General features: G+C 39.0%; 1 protein-coding gene across 4 annotated transcripts in view; it reads right to left on the bottom strand.

The window, feature by feature from the left end:
• Positions 1 to 20857, bottom strand: part of ADNP (activity dependent neuroprotector homeobox) — a 35850-nt gene that overhangs the window by 9027 nt on the left and 5966 nt on the right. Inside the window, exon 2 of one of the 4 annotated variants that reach the window (XM_028499491.2) lies at positions 19385 to 19558. The exons of 2 other annotated variants lie outside the window; for them this stretch is intronic. The gene's annotated coding sequence lies outside the window, so the exon portion shown is untranslated. Of the gene's footprint in view, positions 1 to 19384; positions 19647 to 20857 lie in introns of those variants that run through there. One more of the 4 variants, XM_007128027.4, reaches the window with a different exon arrangement.

The following is a 20857-nucleotide window of genomic DNA, read 5'->3' as shown; positions in this document are numbered from 1 at the left end:
AGAAATTGAGACCCACTTTCCCAAGTTCCTTAAAAACAAAGGTTAAGAAAATAAAATTAATAAAACTTGGGCAGCTGAGAATTTGTATGGCTTCCAATGTGACCATAAATGTTTCCTACAAAATAGTGTAAAAACTAATCATCGACTTAATAATCCAAATAAATTTTGCAGGATATAAAGTAGTTCTAAAAATCAAAAACAAGCAGAAACAAAAGCCAATGCACCTGGATTTAAAATTTAGTATTCAATACATGCAAATCTCATTTTCTAATTAATCAAGGCTGTCACTCTATCGTACCACTACCATCTGTAAACCACAATCATAAAGTCAACTAATACACATGTAATAAGATATCATGTTACCTCACTTATTATTCAAATCCAAACATCAATATTAACTACGAAAAATGGGGAAAAAAATGAAGCCTACCAAAAAATCCCAGCAACTTCTAGAAATTCTAAACCTGGATATGTTACCAGAACTTAGTATACCTGAGGCCAAAAGATGAATGCAGTTCTCCTCTTCCATCCTCAGGATGGAACTCCTAGTTATGAAGCATGACTGTGGTGTCCTCTGCACTGTCTGCCATCTAATAATCTGTGTATCATTTAGCTAACAGACTTAGAAGTCAGTTCTGATACAAATTAGTGTGCATTCAAGGCCAAATCCATTATTCCTTGTGGAAATTTTATTGCTAAATTGTTCTGAACCACCTTTTTTTTTTTTTTTGCGGTACGCGGGCCTCTTACTGTTGTGGCTGGCCTCTCCCGCCGCGGAGCACAGGCTCCGGACGTGCAGGCTCAGCGGCCATGGCTCACGGGCCCAGCCGCTCCGCGGCATGTGGGATCTTCCTGGACCGGGGCACGAACCCGCGTCCCCTGCATCGGCAGGCAGACCCTCAACCACTGCGCCACCAGGGAAGCCCTGAACCACCTTTTTGATGGTTAAAAAAAAATCAGTCACTTAATAAACTGATTAAAAAGAAAAAACTAGGTTCGCACAAACTAGGTCATTCAGAGAGAACCACCTGATAGAAAAATGTTTCAGAAATAAAAGAAAAGTGTTCCAGAAATACAGGAAGTGTTATAGGCTAATTCTGAAGAGACCAGGCATCAAAATGAATGTTCATAAACACCCAATTCTGAAAAGAGACATTTTGTTTCTCCATTCATTTTATCAACTCTCCATGGGCCAAAATCCAGTTCTTCTGGAACATCCCGTGTGAATCCTGTTTCACTTCAGAGCACAGACGTGCCCCAGAGGCAGCTCTTTCTGGCTTTCCCTGCCTCCTGGATGAGCACAGAAAAACACACACACAGAGATTTGGAAATGCCGCCCCCCCCTTCTATACAGAAAACATCCTAGGGAGCCAAACTGCAGCTCAGGATAAAGGAAAACCCAGTTTCCTATGGAAAATACCAGGTGTTCTAAGTGCCCACCCACAGCTAAACAAAGTTGTTTCAAGACCTCCAAGTGAAGCATCTCGCTGCTTCCCAAGTGAAGCACCTCGCTGCTTCGTTGTACCCAATTTATCCACCTACGGTTCTGAAAAAGTAAGAATATGCTCTAAGGGAGCTTAGTTACAAAAAACTTATTTATAGAAGGTGATATTTCAGCAACAGAATAAATCTTGAGTTTACTTATTTGAGTTAAATTAAACAGGCTTATAAATAAAAGTGACATTGCTTATTGGAAAACGCTACAAAAAACAGTTATTTGTTCTATGATTAGCTAGCAGGACCAAGTTAAAGTTTACATCGGGACTTCCCTGGCAGTCCAGTAGTTAAGAATCCACGCTTCTGCTGCAGGGGGTGCGGACTCGATCCCTGGTTAGGAAACTAAGATCCCGCATGCCGTGCAGTGCGGCAAAAAAAACAAAAAAAAAAAAACAAAAAAAAAAAAGAAAAAGTTTACATTGAAAAATGTAGAATATTCTGAGTTAAGCTTATAACTGTCTTCATAAGAAGATTTCTGACATTTCTAATGACCTTGGGAATTCTATCATCTGCCCCTTTCCCCAGATGGAGGTACCCTCCACGGAAGCTATTTCCAAGATTTAGTCCATCTGGAGCTAGAATAACACATTCATATGTGTTAGCATCCTCAAAAGCACTTAGAGATTCTTCTGGTTTTTTGCTTATTAAATAAAACACTTCTCTCAGTATATAAAGCAGGTATGTAGTATAGGAATATAATAAGCAAAGAAGGCTTCCTCCTACTCCCATCCTCCATTTCCTGTGTATATTTCTTAAGCTTTTCTATGTCTGTAACAAGCCAAACGTTCCTTGTAAGAGTCTCCAACAAACTCTTACCAGTTAATGTTAGAATCATTATGGGTGATAAGAAAAAGAACTCAAGGGCCCTACGTTGTTTTGTTTTTTTTTTTCAGCCCACCACCTGCCGTTAAGAAACAACTTCAGGGCTTCCCTGGTGGCGCAGTGGTTGCGAGTCCGCCTGCTGATGCAGTGGATGCGGGTTCGTGCCCTGGTCCGGGAGGATCCCACATGTCGCGGAGCGGCTGGGCCCGTGGGCCGTGTCCGCTGAGCCTGCGCGTCCGGAGCCTGTGCTCCGCGACGGGAGAGGCCACAACAGTGAGAGGCCCGCGTACCACAAAAAAAAAAAAAAAAAAAAAAAAAAAAGAAACAACTTCAAATCAACAGCTACCTTCAGGGTTCATTGATGTTATCTATCTGATTCTTGGGGCCCACACCTTCCTATTTACTCTGTTCTCAACTGAGGGGTAAGGACAGAGTAAATAGGAAGTTGACTGCCTGAGATTAAGAGGTGTTCCTCACTTTTGAATAGGAAGAGACGAAAACAAATTCTTACAGTCATTACTCTTAGGGAGGAAGATGTCTTACAATAATGTCAAAAATTGTCTAGAGATGGGCATTGAAAGGAATGCAGAAGGACGGGACTACTTTCCACATTTGTCCCCAGTGGCTAAACCTTTCTCTAGAGCCTCCCTGGCTATCAGGATGGCCATTTTGACGAGGTCAGCACCATTTCCCAATACCAAGGAGAGCTCCCTTCAGCCAAACCATAAACTTCTCAGCTCATGGCATAAAAAAGGGAAAAACATCCAAATTAATAGAACGAAACCACTGTTCATCAATCATTTTTGGAGCACCCTGCCCATTAATGTGCTAGAAACAGAAAGTTGAACAGGACACAGCGCTTCCCCTTCAACAGTCCATCGCTTCTGGGGTATACAGCAGGCACTGGGTCACTGGAGTAAAGACGCTTGCTTCTCCCTGCCCAACTTCCTCTTGGAGCCACTCCTGCCGCAGTGGAGGTGCTGTCAGTTAAGAGGCCCTTCCTCCACTGCACATACGACACAGGTTAACCAATTAGTGTTCTATCTCTGCAGACACTGGTTAGTACAGACCTGGACATGTGCCCCAAACAGGGCGGACAGTGATGATGCGCAAAGCACAGAAAGGGAAACACTCCTGTTGATACTGCTTAAGGTCCTCAATCTAGCTGTGCCTGAAAGATAGCCCCCTTGAACCATCCCTCCCCCAGACTTTTCATAAACAAGAACACGTGATCATTTTTGCTTAAGTTTGGTTCATGTTACTTGCAACCAAAAGTTCTGGTAAGACCCACTGGGTAGTGGGACAGAGAAGAGGAAGTGAAGTGAATAAGTAAGGGAAGATGGGGAATTTTATGCAAAATAATTATTCTTATGAATTGGGACTAGTAGGAATAGGAATTTTCAGGGAGATATAGTTATTCTGAAAGAGGCGTTGGCCCATTGTTTCATTAAGCAAAAACACTGTATGGAAAGAGTAAAACATTTTGTAAATTCTAAAAGATTTTGGGGAAAGCTCAAACCCAATAATAATGGAGTTAACGTCTGTGTTTTATTAACTGAAGTTAAGTAACTTTTGGTTAAGCATATGCTACCTGATGAACTAGACTTAAATTATTGATTTTTGAGAATGATTTAAATTCACTGTTGAATAATTCAGCCACACTCCGTATCAATCTGCCAATTATACCCACACCTACTAATTAGGGCCAAAATATTAAAGTTTTACCAATAATCCTGGCCAAATTCCCACTCAGAAAGCAATTCCTTCCTCAGAAAGCAAGAGTCAGATGGCTGAAATGAAAATCTGAGATCTGTAGCCATGATGACTTAAAACCATATAAATTATAACAATATGTAAGACTGATCAAATACATGTACCTCTTTTCTCACCAAATACGAAAAGCAAAAGTACTCCTTTACACCAAGTACAAAAAGGGTAAATAAAGGCAGAGAGAACCTGTCTCACGAGGAAATATCCACAGGCCGAATCTGTATAGGAGGACTGTACAAGGATGATGATACAACATCAATGACTGTGAACTTCATTTAGCCAAAGAGGTCATTAACTGAGAAACGTAATTATAATCATTTATGAAACCAGAGCTCTGCCAAAAGGCTTGGATCTAGTCAGGAGCTGTACTCAGGCTCATCTGGGTCAGGAAGATGGAGGGGAACCCAACAGATGACAGGACTAGTTTAGCAGGCTTAAGGCAAGATTTGCAGGACCTAATGTACCAATAGTCGGTGGGGGGCTTGTCTGTGTATCGCAGTCCCTCTGCAAAGCCACCATATCAAGGATGGCATCATTTAGTCCCTGTTTTTAGGGGAAGAAAAGTATTTATAACTGTGCCATCAGAAAGTAAAAACAAAACAACAAAAAGAACCCCCATAAAACCCAATCTTAAACCTTTGACTAGGCACAGATAATCAAGCCAGGAGGAAAAAAAAAGCCTCCAAATCAAACTTCTACAGATTATATTTTAAACTACTCCAAGTATGGATCTAGCATGGCATTTTCCAGTATACAAATTCTTCATATTTTTACGTGCATTCTTGTATGTTTCAAGTTCCTAATAAGAACATATGGTGCTAATTTAACATGCCAGTAAATATGATAGTGTGTCCTAGTTTCCATCACCTGCAGGCATAACCCTGCTACTTTCTAATATTTGGGAACTGAAATTTGAACATATACCAGAAGGACAACTACTGCATCTGTTATACTGTGAATGCAAATCTAGAATTTTCATAGAAAAAACATTTCTTACACTGTACTGAGAGCTAGACCAGGACAGATACTTCTTCCTGCTAAAACCTAAACACAAGTTACTTAGACTCTACCAGTGGTTTCCACCACCCCACCTGACCTTAAAAGGGGTGAAATCCTTGTTTTTAAAGAAATCTTAGTTGAAATATAAAAAAGATAAAAAGTGGAGGGAGGGGCACAGGTTGATGGAAAGAGGAAGGAGGAAAAGTTCTATGTTTCCAAGTATCTCCTTGAAATAGTTACTTGTCTAAACTAAGCTCATAATGCAAATTTATGCCAAGGTGGCAGACTACTGAAATGTAGAATCTGGACCTAGTGGACAGTCAACCAAAGCATGATGTTTGATGGCTACAGCAGAATTCCAATAGTTCACTGAAAATCTCCCCTAAATTACAGTTTGATCAGAATATGGTTATAGGAAGCCCACAGTAAGCCTAAGGATTAGAACATAGTTTATACCCTGTTGTTTTTTAAACATTTCTACATTAAAGCTGTGAAGAAAGATACAGCCTCTCTGGAAATACCTTTTGGCAGGGGGTGGGGGAGAATGAAAGGCTGGAAATGATGCCATTACTAGTGAAGAAAAAAGGCAGCAATATTTTCTAAGTTAATAAAAAATTAGGAAGACTTTCAAACTACTACAATATAAACAATTTCATTTTTGGTACATCATCAACCCAATTTAATATGTAAGAAATTCAGATCCTAAATACTTAATACTCCACCTAATGCTGGTGCAAGTATTTATATAATCCACACTGGGGTTTAAGAGTCAGATAAAGTTTCTTTAAACCACCGATCTAACTAAAAATATTAAGTTATGCTATTTTCTAAGAGACGCAGGCATTTCAAGAAGATTCTCACGAAGAGAATCAAAGCATCAGTTACTTCATTGCTACCCATGATGGCACTTTAAAAAAATCTGTGATATCTCTGTGGATTTTGAACCCATCAAATTAAAAACTATTTAGGCAGAAAGAAAAAATCATTCCCATATTTCTGCTGTTTTCTCCTCCTGCCATCCCCTCAACAACATATTTAATACCTGTCAATATCACTCACCGAGTTAAAAAAAAGTGTGGTCACTGTAAAACACTTTCTTTTATAACCAGCAAGTGTTTATCTTTCCTGACTATTCTGGGATCCAAAGTGGTGAACACAGACACCTTATTTGCTTTTCAGGATGTCACTAGCCCTACATTTAAATTAAACCAGATGTAAAAAGCTTTATGTAATATTTGTATTTGAAAAAAAATGAACCTCGTAAAGTCTTTCTAGAACCACCCTCCGATGAGTGAACACATCGAGACCCTAGAGCCTACATTCAGTCTGGAAGCAATCACCCTACTCAATCTTTTTCTAAAACACAGTCCTGAACAGAAGCAGCTTATCTTTCTATTTCCTATAAGGTTTGGCAAAAGACCTTCTGGATGCCACAGGCTCTTCACATAAAGGCAGCTCGGTCTCCTCCTTCTCCTCTCTTCCTCAATCCCAAATACCACGAAACAAGTAACTGTCTGACTATCCAGGGGCAGAATGCTCTTCTGGATTAGCAGATAAAACTGTGAAGCATGACAGAGGTAAAAAAGCAAAGTTGTAGTCTTCCTTCTCTTCCATCTCACCAGAAAATGTTCAGTAGTGTTGAGGCCAAAAAAGGGAGTATTTGGAAAGCCCAGAAGGATTAGAAAGAGAAACTACTTTGCCAATGAAGACACACTTGCACCATAAGCTAAATAATGAACATCAATTATGTTGTTTAGGCTAATCACATTAGAACACTGTTAATAAAGACAAGAAGCAGGCAGGAAATGTAACTAATTTTTCTTCTGTTCTTAACTACTAACTGCATTAATTTTTTACTATTCTTTCAGTTTGGTAATAAAAGAAACCCAATTAACTGAGTAAAGTGTCCAATATAAAACTGCCTCCACTTCAGAAAAAAAAAGGTTTTCAAGTGTTTAACCAAATCAATTATTAAATTCCTTATAATTAAGTTTTCATAACTATTTCTTTGGTAGGTAGACAATATGCAAGGCAAAATGAGTGTATTTATCTAAATACAGCATCCTGTACAAAAATGTTTTATCACAGTAATACTTTTGGCCACTTTCTATAAACAATGTGTGAATCCTTTCCACAAACAACCCTGCTCTGAGAGACTCTCTGCCTGATTACTTTGCGTGAGGGAAGCACAAACCCCACCAGGCAGCTTGTCCCACACTGGACAGCTCTGTTCCCAAGTTCACTCTTCACAATGCTCTGTGACCTGCCCACAACTCTAGTTCAGCTACAGATGTCTAATTACATAGCCACCTAACAGCCTTTCAAGTTTTTAAGACACTTCCTCCTTCCCTCTCAAGACTTCCCCTTCTCCAAGTTAACCATGCTCAGTTCTTTTCACCATTCCTTCTGTTATCGCCGAGGCCAATCTCCAATGAACAGGCTCCAGTTGGTCAATCTCTTTGGTGCCCTGAATAAACTGTTATGCCACATGTGACATAATCAGGTCAAGTGGGACAACACTTCTCTAATTCTAGATATTATTTTTAAATTAATGCTCCTAAAAGGTGAATTTGTGTTGGTGGCAGCCACTTTACACATATAACTACAATCAATCCTTTTTTTTTTTTTTTTTTGCATATGTGCCGCCTTTTTCAGCGTTAGCTGGTTTAGCTGATGAGAAAAAGATATGCTATTCTGAATCCATGTCTGGTTAGAAGAGAAATAACTATCAACAATCTTTAAGTATCTTCTCAATCGAAGGGGCATGAACATGCTAATTCCAAAATGAAAAAGAACAAAGTACACGCCTTAGGAAAGACAAGAGATTGAGATTCATATTCCAACTAAAATCAGTTATGAAAAAGCAGCACTTTGAATCACTGAAAAGAACCTAGGGTTTTGCCTAATCTAAACACTTCTCATTTTACAGATTAGCCACTGAGGTGAAGCAACTGGTTTAAGGGTGATGAGCGTGTCAATGACAGAGATGGGTCTCAAGGTCATCTCCAGACCTAGAATGCAGTGTTCTTCCCATCACCCATGCAGATGAAGCTCTGATCTCTGACATTAATTAAAAGTAAACAACAGCATGTTATATACACACATCTGAAAGTGCCAAAACTTTAACACCCAAGGTTGAAATAACCATAAATAATTCAGCCAAACCAGCTCAAGTGGAGATACGGAGATTAAGAATACACACACGTATCTCAGGCCAGATGGTCCCACCACATCCAAAGAAGTGAAACATGAACTCAGCTCTGAGACCACTTGCCCTAAAGTGCTTTTAACATCACCGTGGATGCCAACAGTCACTAGATGGTCACATCTGACGGATATCTTTCTATCCAAACTGTAATGGTAATATATATATATTTTTTTAGTTAAAAAAAATTTTTTTTTAAAGTTTTTTGGCTACACCGTGCAGCATGTGGGATCTTAGTTCCCCGACCAGGGATCAAACCCATGCCCCCTGTAGTGGAAGTGAGGAGTCTTAACTACTGGACTGCCAGGGAAGTCCCTGTAATGGTAATATCTTGCAAAATGAAAACCACAATTTTAGAATCCTTCAGTAAAACAATACCTTTTCAAAAACCAGATATATCCTACGTCTCTCCTATTGATAATGGACCAGTTATCCATTATCAATACTCAAAGCATAGTCTTCTGAAAATTGCTTGGGAAAAGCAGAGGCTTTCGTCATCTTTTTTCCTTTTCTAAAGGGCAGGGGTAGGCAGGAGACTAGTCGGCTCTCAACTAACTACCTCTTAGTCTTCTTTCCCCTGCCAAATTCCGTTCATTCTTGTTACAAAAGCAATCGAGAAATGAAAACATATGCCCACACAAAAACTTGTACACGTTATGTTCTCAGCAGTCTTCATAATATCCGAGAAGGAAAATCAACCCAAATCTACATCAACTGATAAATGGTTAAGTAAAACATGGTATTGATACAATGGGATATGATTCAGCCATAAAAAGGAGTGAAATACCGATATATGCTCCAACATGATGAACCCTGAAAATATTATGCCAAATGAAAAAAGTCAGTCACAGAAGGCCACTTATTGTATGATTCCGTTTATATGAAATATCTAGAATAGGCAAATCTCAGAGACAGAAAGGAGATTAAAGTTGCCTAAGGCTGGAGGAGATAGGCGGGGGGAATAGAGGGTGATTGCCAAGGGGTACTGGGTTCTTTGTGAAGAAAATATTCTAAAATTAATTGTGGTGATAGGTGCACAACTCTGAATATACTAGAAAACGTTGAATTATACACATTAAATGGGTGAATTGTATGGTATACGAAAGATATCTTAAGCTGTTAAAAAAAAAAAAGAAGCAATTAGGCCTAGTATAAGATTACAAGATGTAGATAAGGCGAAGAACACAATTTTACCCAAAGACAATAGTAAATACTGGGGTTTACTTATCCTTCCAGATTTTAGGCATGCATAACTTTTCTTAAACAAACAACAAAAGGAATAGATGTATTTCAGTATTTACTCAAGCAGCAAGAAAACCAATGTTGCTTGAAAATTTTATACATTTATTTTAAGAACTATGCTTTCCAATACGGCAGATACTAGCCACAAATGGCTATTAGGCCCTTAAAATGTGGCTAGGCTGAACTGAACTGAGGTGCTTTAAACTTTTATTGTGCTACCATCACCGCCATCCATCTCCACAACTCTTTTCACCTTGCAAAACTGAAACTTTATCTCCATTAAACAGTAACTCCCCATTTCTCCCCACCCATCTGCACCTGGCAACCACCACTGTTTTGCCTCTATGATTCTGACTACTCTAAGTACTTCACGTAAGTGGAATCAAAGTATCTGTCCTTTTGTGACTACTTACTTTACCTAGCAATGCCTTCAAGGTTTATCCAATTGTAGCATCATGTCAGATTTCCCTTCCTTGTACGGCTGAATAATATTCCATGCTATGTATATATCACATTTATCCATTCACCTGTTGGACACTTGTTCTGCCTTCAGCTATTGTGAATAATACTGCTATGAACATGGGTGTACAAGTATCTCTTCGAGACACTGCTGCTGGATCACATGGTAGTTCTGTGGTTCTACCATTTACACCCCCAATAGTGCACAGTGTTCGGGTTTCTTCACATCCTCACCAATACTTTTCTTTTTTGACAGTAACCATCTTAATGGGTGTGAGATATATTTTCATTGTAGTTTTAGTTTGCATTTCCCTAATGACTAGTGATGTTGAGCATCTTTTCATGTGCTTTTGGGCCATTTATACATCTTCTTTGCCCACTTGAGATATGCTTTTAAGCATAAAATATACTTGGGATTTCCAAGACTTAGTATGATAAAAATGCAAAATATCTCATAAATACCCTTCCAAAAATAGACTACATGTTGAAATGACAATACTTTGGATATATTGGATTAAAAATTAAAATTGATTTTACTTTTTATTTTTAAAAAAGTAGCTACTGGAAACATGGATAAACCTCAAAGATATTATGCTAAGCAAAATAAACCAGTCACAAAAAGACAAATATTACATGATTACACTCATATGAGAGACTAAGAGTAGTGAAATTCATAAAGACAGAAAGTAGAAGGGTGGCTGCCAAGGGCTGGTGGGGAGGGGAGAATGGGGATTTACTGTTTAATGGGGATAGTGTTTCTGTTTTGCAAGATGAAGAAAGTTCTGGAGATGGATAGTGGTAGCTGCTGCACAACAATGTGCATATACTTAATATCACAGAACTGTATACTTAAAAGTGGTTGGTTAACATGATAAATTAATTTTATGTTATGTATATTTTACCACAATTAAAAATAAAGTTAAAAAAAAAAGTGGCTACTAAAAAACGTAAGACAAGAGTAGTGAATATGGAACCAGATAAGGCTGCTTGTAATTTTATCAGCAGGGCAGTCTGGGTTCAAAATCAGAGACATTTATCACTGATGGGTCTCTTTGCCAAAACTATGAATATTAAGCATCTGTTAAGACTGTTTAAGATTCCTTTGAACAGGATAGATCCTCTAGAGCAAGTCCTGGATGTAAAAGAACAACTTTGAAGGCCTTTACAAATTTCCAGACCATTTTGGACAATTTTAAAAGAGTGACTCTATGGTAATATATCAACAGCCCCCAAACTGTTAAGCACTTAAAAAAAAAAAAAAAATCTTTGGGGCTTCCCTGGTGGCGCAGAGGTTGAGAGTCCACCTGCCGATGCAGGGGACGCGGGTTCGTGCCCTGGTCTGGGAAGATCCCACATGCCGCGGAGCGGCTGGGCCCCGTAAGCCATGGCCGCTGAGCCTGCGCGTCCGGAGCCTGTGGCCCGCAATGGGAGAGGCCACAGCAGTGAGAGGCCCGCATACCGCAAAAAAAAAAAAAAAAAAAAAAAAAATTTTAGTAGAGAGTTCACTTTCCTGGAAAATCTGCTCCACTACAAGAGGCCAGGAACAGAGGAATATATCACTTTTGTCAACGTCAAAGGCCCAAATTCACTCTGCCTTAACTAACAGTTTAATCCAGCTAGAGTTACTTCAATGAGTTCAATTATTTTTTAATTTTGCAAAATTGAAATGATTCTAGAGCATGAAGCAGCAGTACAGAAATGATTTTCACAGAATTTCCATGTATTAAATGTTCAAATCACCTTAAGTTTCTTTCAAACAGTTACAAGATAGAACTGTTAAAGGGGAGAGGTCCCAGGAAAAAAAAAACAGGAAGCCTTTTCAAAGGTAACAGAAAGAGGAAGAATTTAATTTTAGCCCTTTAAGCAAGTTTTATTTTCTTTCATATTGGTGTGGCTCATTAATATCAAACCAAGAATCTAATGGGAAATAAAAAGCCTGGTTGACCACATTATCAATCACCAAAATTACAATGACACTGTAACTTAAAAGTTTTAATTTATTTTAAATGCTCATCACAGGTGATCTCAAGAGACTTAGTAAAATACGACCTGAAAGTATAATTCATACAACTGGTAAAGAGATATTTATGTCTTTAAATTAGAATCACTATGAATCATTTTTCAGCACAGATTAATTGTCTTGATCTCAACCAATAGGCTAAACAGAACCCTTAAAATACGCCGGAGGACAAGGATGCCATCTCACTATTCAAGGCAAAGAATGTCCATTACAAGGACCCTGACTGTTTTTTTTCCCCTGCTATATTCTCTAACACGTTCTTCATTGGCTGGCACATAGCAGGCACTCAGTAAGTGTAGAATGAATGAACAGTCCCTGCCTACAAAGGTCTTATAGAGATGACACCCCATAAATATATATAGGAAAAGATGCAATATGTCAGATACGTCAGATGTCACAAACTAGATGCTCTGAGGCTTTGTAAGAGGGACAGGTTCATTCTCAGCAGGGGCAGTCAGGAGAGGGCAGAAGTAGCTGTTGAGCTGCGGCCACTATGTTAGGTTGGAGAATCTGCACTCACTGCAACAAAAGTCTCACTGGCACAGTTCCAGAGGTGGAAAAGCAAGGAGTTTTAGGAACTACTGCAGAGAGTCAGAATGGCTGCTATGTCAAGCTTCTGAGTAGTAATGAATGACAAGCTTGGAAAGGCAGGATGGGGATAGAATGGAGGCCTTGAGTGTGAAGCTAGAGCCTGCTGCCATGTCTAGCAGGCATTGAGGAGATGCTGCAGGTACTGGAGTAGAGAAGTGATACAATTTTAATGGCACCTTGAGAGAATTAATCTGGTTGTGTTTGGCAGGTCCCATTAAAAAAGGTCTGGAGTAAGTAGATTAAGTAGAAGAGTGGATACCAGACGTAGCCATTGTCACAATCACCTGAGGGAGCTTACACCCATTCCAGACCTACCTACTCAATCTGAAACATCTGCAAAATAGCCAGAACTTTAGGTATAAGATAACAAGATACTGAAATGATAGCACAAGGATGGCGAGAAAAAGTTTATGTATAAAAGCCTATAGCCAACATCAAAATTTGTGTTTTCCAGTAGGACTACACTGGTTTCCTGAACAAATACTTAGGTTACCTCTCAGCCACGTGTAAAAACTTCTTCCCTCATAACTTTAAACTTCTATAATAAGTAGGGTGACATAGTACAGTAGAGCTTCCCCCTGCTAGAAAAGAAAGATGGTACAATGTAGTAAGAAATACAGCTCCAGAGCTGGACAGATGTGTGTTTAAATCCTTGCTCTGCCACTCACTAGCTTTGTGACTCTAAAAATCTTACTTTACTTCTGGAGGTCTGTTTCCTATCGTATAACCAGTATAACACCATTCTACTGTTCAAATGCCAGAAGGATTAAATAAGATGATGCCAATTAATACTTAAAGCAGTTATTATTATTATTACCTTAAACCAGGTCAGATATTGGAACAATCACTCTGAAAATTATGAGTTCACACCAGGATATAATCTTTTAAAAAGCACAGACTATCATTATTCCTGAGAATCAGATCTGGTTGCCACACATCTGTTCCTGTACACATTACAATGTGCATTTACACTTACACATAAGTGTTTTTTATATATCTGTGTGAACCATTCACGTTAGAGTTAGCATATTAACTTTACAAGCTCTGCGGCACTTATAATGGTTATACAATAGAACATTCGCAAGTACCCAAAATAAACCTAGGTGACTTAGAAATATAAAGGTTTGACCTAGAGTTTTCTTATTAAATATATGTATATATTATGTAATATAAAATTTGGGTTACTCCTCTTTTAAGAAGGCTTTCAGACTAAAAAACTAGTGCCTACAACTAGGAACTGTTATGGTTGCTGCTTATCCTGTTGCTTTTGAGTATTTAGATTTCAGACAAGAACCCTGTGACCACCAGAACTTCTAGAACACTAATGGAACCAATGGTTTTCAGGGTACTTCTCAAGAATGTGCTGAGAGACTGTAAGAGATATATACAGATGGAGGGGAAGTTGACATTTGAGGGACAACGTGAAAGCTGCCCCTTTAATCAGTTTTATATACTAGAGTTCACATAAAATTTTATTTGAAAGGGGGAAAGATGCCTCACTACTTAAAAAAGGACAAAAAGGATTGAGAACATCTCTAACATCCCAACCTAGCTTCAGGGAGACTGTGAGATGGGAAGCATTTTCCAATTTACTCCATTTTAAACAGGCATTCCAGCAAGACATACTGTGGGAGTGATTCCAACACCATGCTGCCTACATAAGAACTCCATAGGCTTAGCGCTGCTTGCTGTCAATACAGGTGAACAACCTGGCTTAAGAGAAGTGTGAAAAAGGGAAATCAATTAACGAGTAGGCCTAAGAGAACATCCAGATATGTCCATTTATAATCATTCCAGAAGCATGCTACTGGTATTCATCTAAATGGCCTAAGACAAAAAGTAGGTTATTTTCAATCCCTTAATAAGTTTTCCATGCTGTCTCAAAACTACTCAAAATAATTTTCCCATAGTAATGGGAAATATATTTTTCTCACCATTCTTGAACAACAAAATATGTAATTTATTTGAATCACCTTCTCACGTTTTTCTAAGCTATCTCCTAGAGTCAAGGCTTAAGCAAAAGCATTATTCTTTTTTTTTTTTTTTTTTTTCGGTACGCGGGCCTCTCACTGCTGTGGCCTCTCCCGTTGCGGAGCACAGGCTCCGGACGCGCAGGCCCAGCGGCCATGGCTCACGGGCCCAGCCGCTCCGTGGCATGTGGGATCTTCCCGGACCGGGGCACGAACCCGTGTCCCCTGCATCGGCAGGCGGACTCTCAACCACTGCGCCACCAGGGAAGCCCAAAAGCATTATTCTTAGAGCAGGTTTTGCCACTTGATGGCTCAATCCTTACACTTTCCGCAGAAATTTTATTTATATTTTTCTGATCTCAAACCAGGATTCTAAGCACTCCCTGCATTAGGACACACCCAGTCTCAGTTCATCTCTTTCACAAGAGCAAGAATTCTAATTGTTGACTTAAACGTACATTTAATAAATTCCACCACATTTCCACTAGATAGAAGTTTCTCCTGATATATCAGGTTTCAAGAGACCGACCACTCATACAGGTCCTCAATTGTTGCCAGCTCCCATCAGAAAAGGAAAGCCTTACAGATTTTCAAGAGAAGCACAGGTTTCCACAAGCTCTTAAATGGGGCATAGAGGGTTCAGAAAAAGAAAAGGCAGAGGGCAAAAGCCAGCAATTATCTGTCTAAGCAAAAATAACTGCTCAGAGGAGAGAAGGAACAAGACTGCCCTAAACCAAAACGCTGGGAAAAGCAATGGACCATAAACAAACTTTCTTTTTAGATCCTTATACAGGCAACTTCAAACCTTATACAGTTGCTACTTCAACTAACTACCACCAGCACAATTCACCGGTAAAGAAGCTAGTGAAGCTACTAGCTGCTTTAACTGCGGAGCCCACTTGGGATCCTTGGCTGTTAGTTGACATCCAAGCACAAAACATCACTAAGAAGTTATGAAGCACTCATGTGGGCCTTCATTAGCCAAACAGCTCACAGGGGCACTATAAAAGCCTGTGTTCCAAACAGACCTGGGAACCAGCCCAGACATATTCCATGGCTCACTTCATCACTGCACGCGGTACTGCCTTGATTTCCCTACTTGTGAAATCAATCCCGAGAGAACTGAGAATGGTTTATGAAGTGCTTAGAAAATGACACCAGTATTATTATTTTATAGTACCATAAAGGCCAGCAAGGGGGCCTTTACACTTGTAGTTCATCCTTATTAAAGACATCAACCAAGTCATATGAGAAGTGACAAACACAAACAACCCAAAGCTAAGTGACTCAAGTACAAATCTATACCCTTACTGGAGAAGGAATTAGGATGTGGAGGGATTTACTTTTAATTCTAAGAGATGGTCAATGCAGGAGTTTCTTACAGATCATGTGCATGTTTTTGAATGATAACTCAATCTTAAACTGTGGCATATGTTCAGGGCAGCCTTCCCTTGGTAATTCTATTCAAAGTCTTTTATGCTCTTCTCTTAATTTCCAAACCTTTATTTCTGGAACACTGCTAAAATTCTTGAGATATTAGGATTTCTCTCGCTGCTGTCTTGGAACTAAGCTAGGGATCAATAAAACCAAAGAGGACTGTAAGTGCATCTCAAAGAAGTCCTAAAGGCAAAGGACAGGAACACATACATGGAGATGAGAGAACCAAGCACGGAAACAGTGAAAAGAATTTTGCATTTTACACGTATTAGAACAAAAATGTGCACCCCTAGATCAAAACTCACTTTACATAGTTGGCTCACATTTTATCCGTGACTTCCTATATATACACGCATATCCCCATATAATCAAGTTGATACATACATACATATATATATATATCCCAATCTGAGAGGCCTGTTAATATGTAGAGAGCCTTCTCTTTCCAGTGAGGCAGAATGTGGATTCTCATTTAAGCCAACCTCTAAACTGGCAGATATCAAAGGTAGGTCATGACCAAAACAAAGGTATAAGGGGTACTAAGACAGTAAGAGACTGAGGGAGCACAATCATCCTTCTCCTCACTTTCTAATGGACAAGATCAGGCAAACAAACAAACAACAACAAAAATGCAGTCACATGGAACTGTGGCCACTCATGCTGGGCAAAACACGGGTGGCTGTTCTTATAAAGTGTCTCAACGATCAAGGTGGAAAGTGCCAACGTGTAAACAAGAAACAGCCTCTACATTCAAGATACCAATTAATTAGTGTGGGGTTTTGGTTCATACCAGTTTCAAACGCCAAGTTTCCAAACTAACAACATAAAATGTATATGCACATCAGCAAAACAAGGCATTTGCTCCAGACTTAATACCACAAGTTCTCACAAAACTAGGGGAGGAACAACTTTTGTAAGTTCATGTGATGCTAATAACACGTCAAGCTCTGTGAATCTAACTAAAATTATTTACATAGGTGAGCAACATTTTTCTTAATGTTCATGCCTCTTCGGCAAGTAGATGAAAGTTACACTCTTGTGGAAAATATTTTACCTTCAGGAAGACATAACAGACTTTATGACATTCTTTAAACGTGAAAGTCCTTTGGAAGTCTAGGTTGAACAAGTAGCTCATTGCACAACAGTACTGGGCACCTTGATGTAAACTACAAATTAGGTTCTAATAAGAATTTCAAAAAAACTTTTGTAGTTTCACATCATTTTTAAAAAGTTGATCTAAGATTTAAACAGATTAAAAAAACCCCCGACATTTAATTCTGATGTTTTTCCCTGAACAAATGTATTGATTCCAAATATTATCTCCAATATTTGCACCTTTTATTTGTATTTAATGTCATTTCAACACTAAAAAAGTGAACTGTATTTTATGTATACACCCACCCAGCCGTTAATAAAATCAAGGTCTACTACAACTTATGCAATTTGTTATTTATGCATGGTTCTCAAAAGAAAAAATACTACTTAAATTCGGAAGTTTTTCTTTTATTTTTTCCCTATCTAAGGTAGGGATCCCTACTTGCTCCTTTATAACAGAATAGCTCTATGTTCCTTGTTAAACTGTAATTTTCACAATTAAATGTGAAGTCACAAAATGTGTACATCACCTTAAATATATTAACCACCAGATTGCTAAATATTTAACATTTCACAATTCTAAAAATTATTTTTAACATTTTCCAAAATTTATAAGTAGTTACTTTAATATATAATGTACCTAATATAATTATGCTTTCAGCAATCAAATATAAATGTAGGCATGTATGTTAATAATAAAAATCAAAATTCATTTTTACTTGATAAAAGCCTACTGATTATTTGGGAGCAAGTACATGTTTCCCGGAAAGGTTTGTTCCGATCAGAGAATGTTCAAGGTTTCTAGCAACTCTTGAGACTGGGTCATCAAAATAACAATAATCAAGAACTTACTTGACACTTAGTCTGTTCAACATGGTGACGTTTTATTTTTAATATAAATAGTATTAGAACTTTTCCTGCACTCTGGTTTAAGGAAAAAAAGAGAAATTTAAGCAAAACAAATTCACAATGGATATGTTTAAAATCAATGACTTTCAGAATTAACAGGAACAAGGGTCTTTAGAGATTCACAGCCCAATCTCCTCTATTTCCTACACAGAGACTATAAGAGCCAAAAAGCAAAGATTTAGTTAGTTCGAAGTATAGCAGCCTCTAGGTAAGGCAGTATTAGGAAATTTTCAACAAGGGCCAAGACAAAGAAGGAACTTCTACTCAAAGTTCAATTAAATAGAATACCCATTCCCCATCCTCTCTAGTTAATTGAGACTTTTTAATGAACCCTCACAGTTTACCTAAATTCCAGCCTTCAAGTCCAATGGTTTCACCTTTTGGGGGGGGGGGGGGGCCGGGAAGGAAATGCCAAAATCAGGAAACATTTGAAATTGCAGAATATATGCTTTTTAAGAGCTCACAGTAAGTTTTCCCGTAGGGGGAAAATGGCTATTACCACTATGGACATCGGTTAACATTATATCTTACATATAATTTGCTAAGTCAAACAAAAGCACCTTCACAAACTTCACCTCCAACACACCCTCAAAGAAGAAATGGTATTCACATTACTCATTTAAAAAGTCGTATAATACTATATCAAACACAAATTCAAGTCAAAATTGTATCTACTTAATACTAAAAAGTATTTAAAGATTACAATACCCTTTAGATTATTTATCTGATTCTTCTGATTACTAAATAAATTGTAAAAGCAATCAGTTAAGTCTCTAGTGGAATACCTGAACCAAGCTGCCTCCTTTTCACTCACCAAAATGTTACCTGGTAGCAAATGTCCAATGCAAATTCTCCCCTAAGCACCAACTGGTTAACTATATGTATCAAAGAATACAGCGGTTCATTTTCCCATAAATTTATCTTGGTGTATATCTTTATAAAATACCTGCAACAAAGTCTTAAAAGTACCCTTAAGTATCAACAACCACTGTCCATCTTTGGTAGCAAGGACCTGTTCATGGAAAGGCCTGTTCTGATCAGAGAATCTTTAAGGTTTCTAAATGCTTAGCAACTCTTGAGATTGGGTCATCAAAATAGCAGTAACTGAATACTTAACATATTTTATACACAAGAGTGCAGAATGCAAATGATTAAAACAATATTAGCAACTTCAAAATTTTCTCTTAAACAAGCCACAAGTCATTTCTCTGTTCAGAACCCACATCTGCAACCAGCTCTAACCGGTTCCTTGAGGAATGTGGCTAGGCTGAAATTTTGGAAGTGTTGGCTTTGGTGGTGACCAAGGAGGAAGAAGTCTTTGGCTTCCCTGTTGCTGCAGTTCCCACCCTCCAAAATGAATATACCCACCGGTGTGAATTGACAATGTGGTCCAAAGAGCAAGGCAGGAACGGAGTCCAGATCCTCAAAATGGTAGTACAGGGCATAACCACTAGGCCACCTATCAGTTCAGTACAAAAAGTACAACCCTGTGCATCATGGTGCAAAAGCTGGGGCCTAGGTTTCGCATTGTGCATCTCACACCTATGGAAATAACAAGAGGAGTAAAATCTATAGAAATCAACACACCCTAAGAAAGTGGGTGCTCACAGAAGACTGGTGTCAACACTTTTGCAAAGGCGGTTGGCTACTGAGATAATGAACAGCAACCGCAAGTCCAAAGTTGGAAAGAAAGAAAATTTTACAATCAACTCTGTTGAGTCTGACAATGAAGAACTCAACATGGGCTTGATGTTTACCAACAAGGCTTTGCAAATCATGACACCCATCTACATACTTATGAAAATTACTACCCCACTAAAATCTAACATCCCTCAAGGATTTTTAACTCTCAAAGAGTTGAAAAGGTTGGGGCCATGAAGAAGGGATGTAATCAGCAATTCCCCCAAACCTGTTACTCTCAGGTTTTAAACTTTTCCCTTTACCATCTGACCCTGGGAAGATATGGTGACACATTCAAAGCTTAAGGTGGAAGAATTCCAGAGAAGGGGATATCTGTGTACCAAGGATGTGCCAAGATGATTCCTCAAGAACAAATGTGGATTGTCTAAGGGTCAACAGTTTTGAAAAAGTAAAAAGAGAGAACTTCTAAAACGCAGGGTGAATTCTTTTAAAGAAATAAAATCACTGCTCTTGACTCACTTGATCCTTCACCATGTTGCTGTCAGCTCACCAACTAAGAGTGTGCGAGTGTGTCTTGCTGGGTCCATTTTCCCATGGTCTGTAGAAGGCGCTGTGAAGCACATCCTGTTCTAGCTCTGGGGCCCTTCCCCCCTCTGCAGCCTTACCCAGTGCAGGGAATGCGCCCCCTACTGACTCCAACGCTCATCGCCTTTAGCCGACTTGGCTGCGGTGCATTTTGGGTGGGGGCTGGTATTTTCTTCAAGGCCATAAACCAGAAGCAACAATGCGGATTTATAAGGAAACTGCATCAAGCTACCCAGGAGTTTTTTTGTTTTTGATTTTTCCCCATTCTGAAGGTTCAAGACACTGGCACAAGAAGCATCAGGCAAAGAGACTGGGTGTGTGGGGATGGACAGCATCAAAATGGCAAACACAGGAAACAGTTTGGTTCTTTTCCCTCCTAAGCCTTTGTCTGAGAAATGGGGTTATGGCAAGAACTGTCCAGAGGAATTGGGAAGGCAAGAACATCAAGAAGACTCAGTGTGGGTATGTGTGTGGCTGAAAAGACTATCAGACCTTAGCGCCTGGTCTTGGGCAGAAGAGGAAGAGAAGCAATCGCGCCTTTTCCAGCAGACAGGCATCCAGGTTTGGGGGGAGGGGAAGGCAGGCAGGCAGCCCAGAGGAAAGAAGAGGTGAATA

This window comes from Physeter macrocephalus, chromosome 14, assembly GCF_002837175.3.
Source record: "Physeter macrocephalus isolate SW-GA chromosome 14, ASM283717v5, whole genome shotgun sequence".
NCBI classification, from domain to species: Eukaryota; Metazoa; Chordata; class Mammalia; order Artiodactyla; family Physeteridae; genus Physeter; species Physeter macrocephalus.
This window is presented reverse-complemented; position numbering and strand designations above follow the sequence as displayed.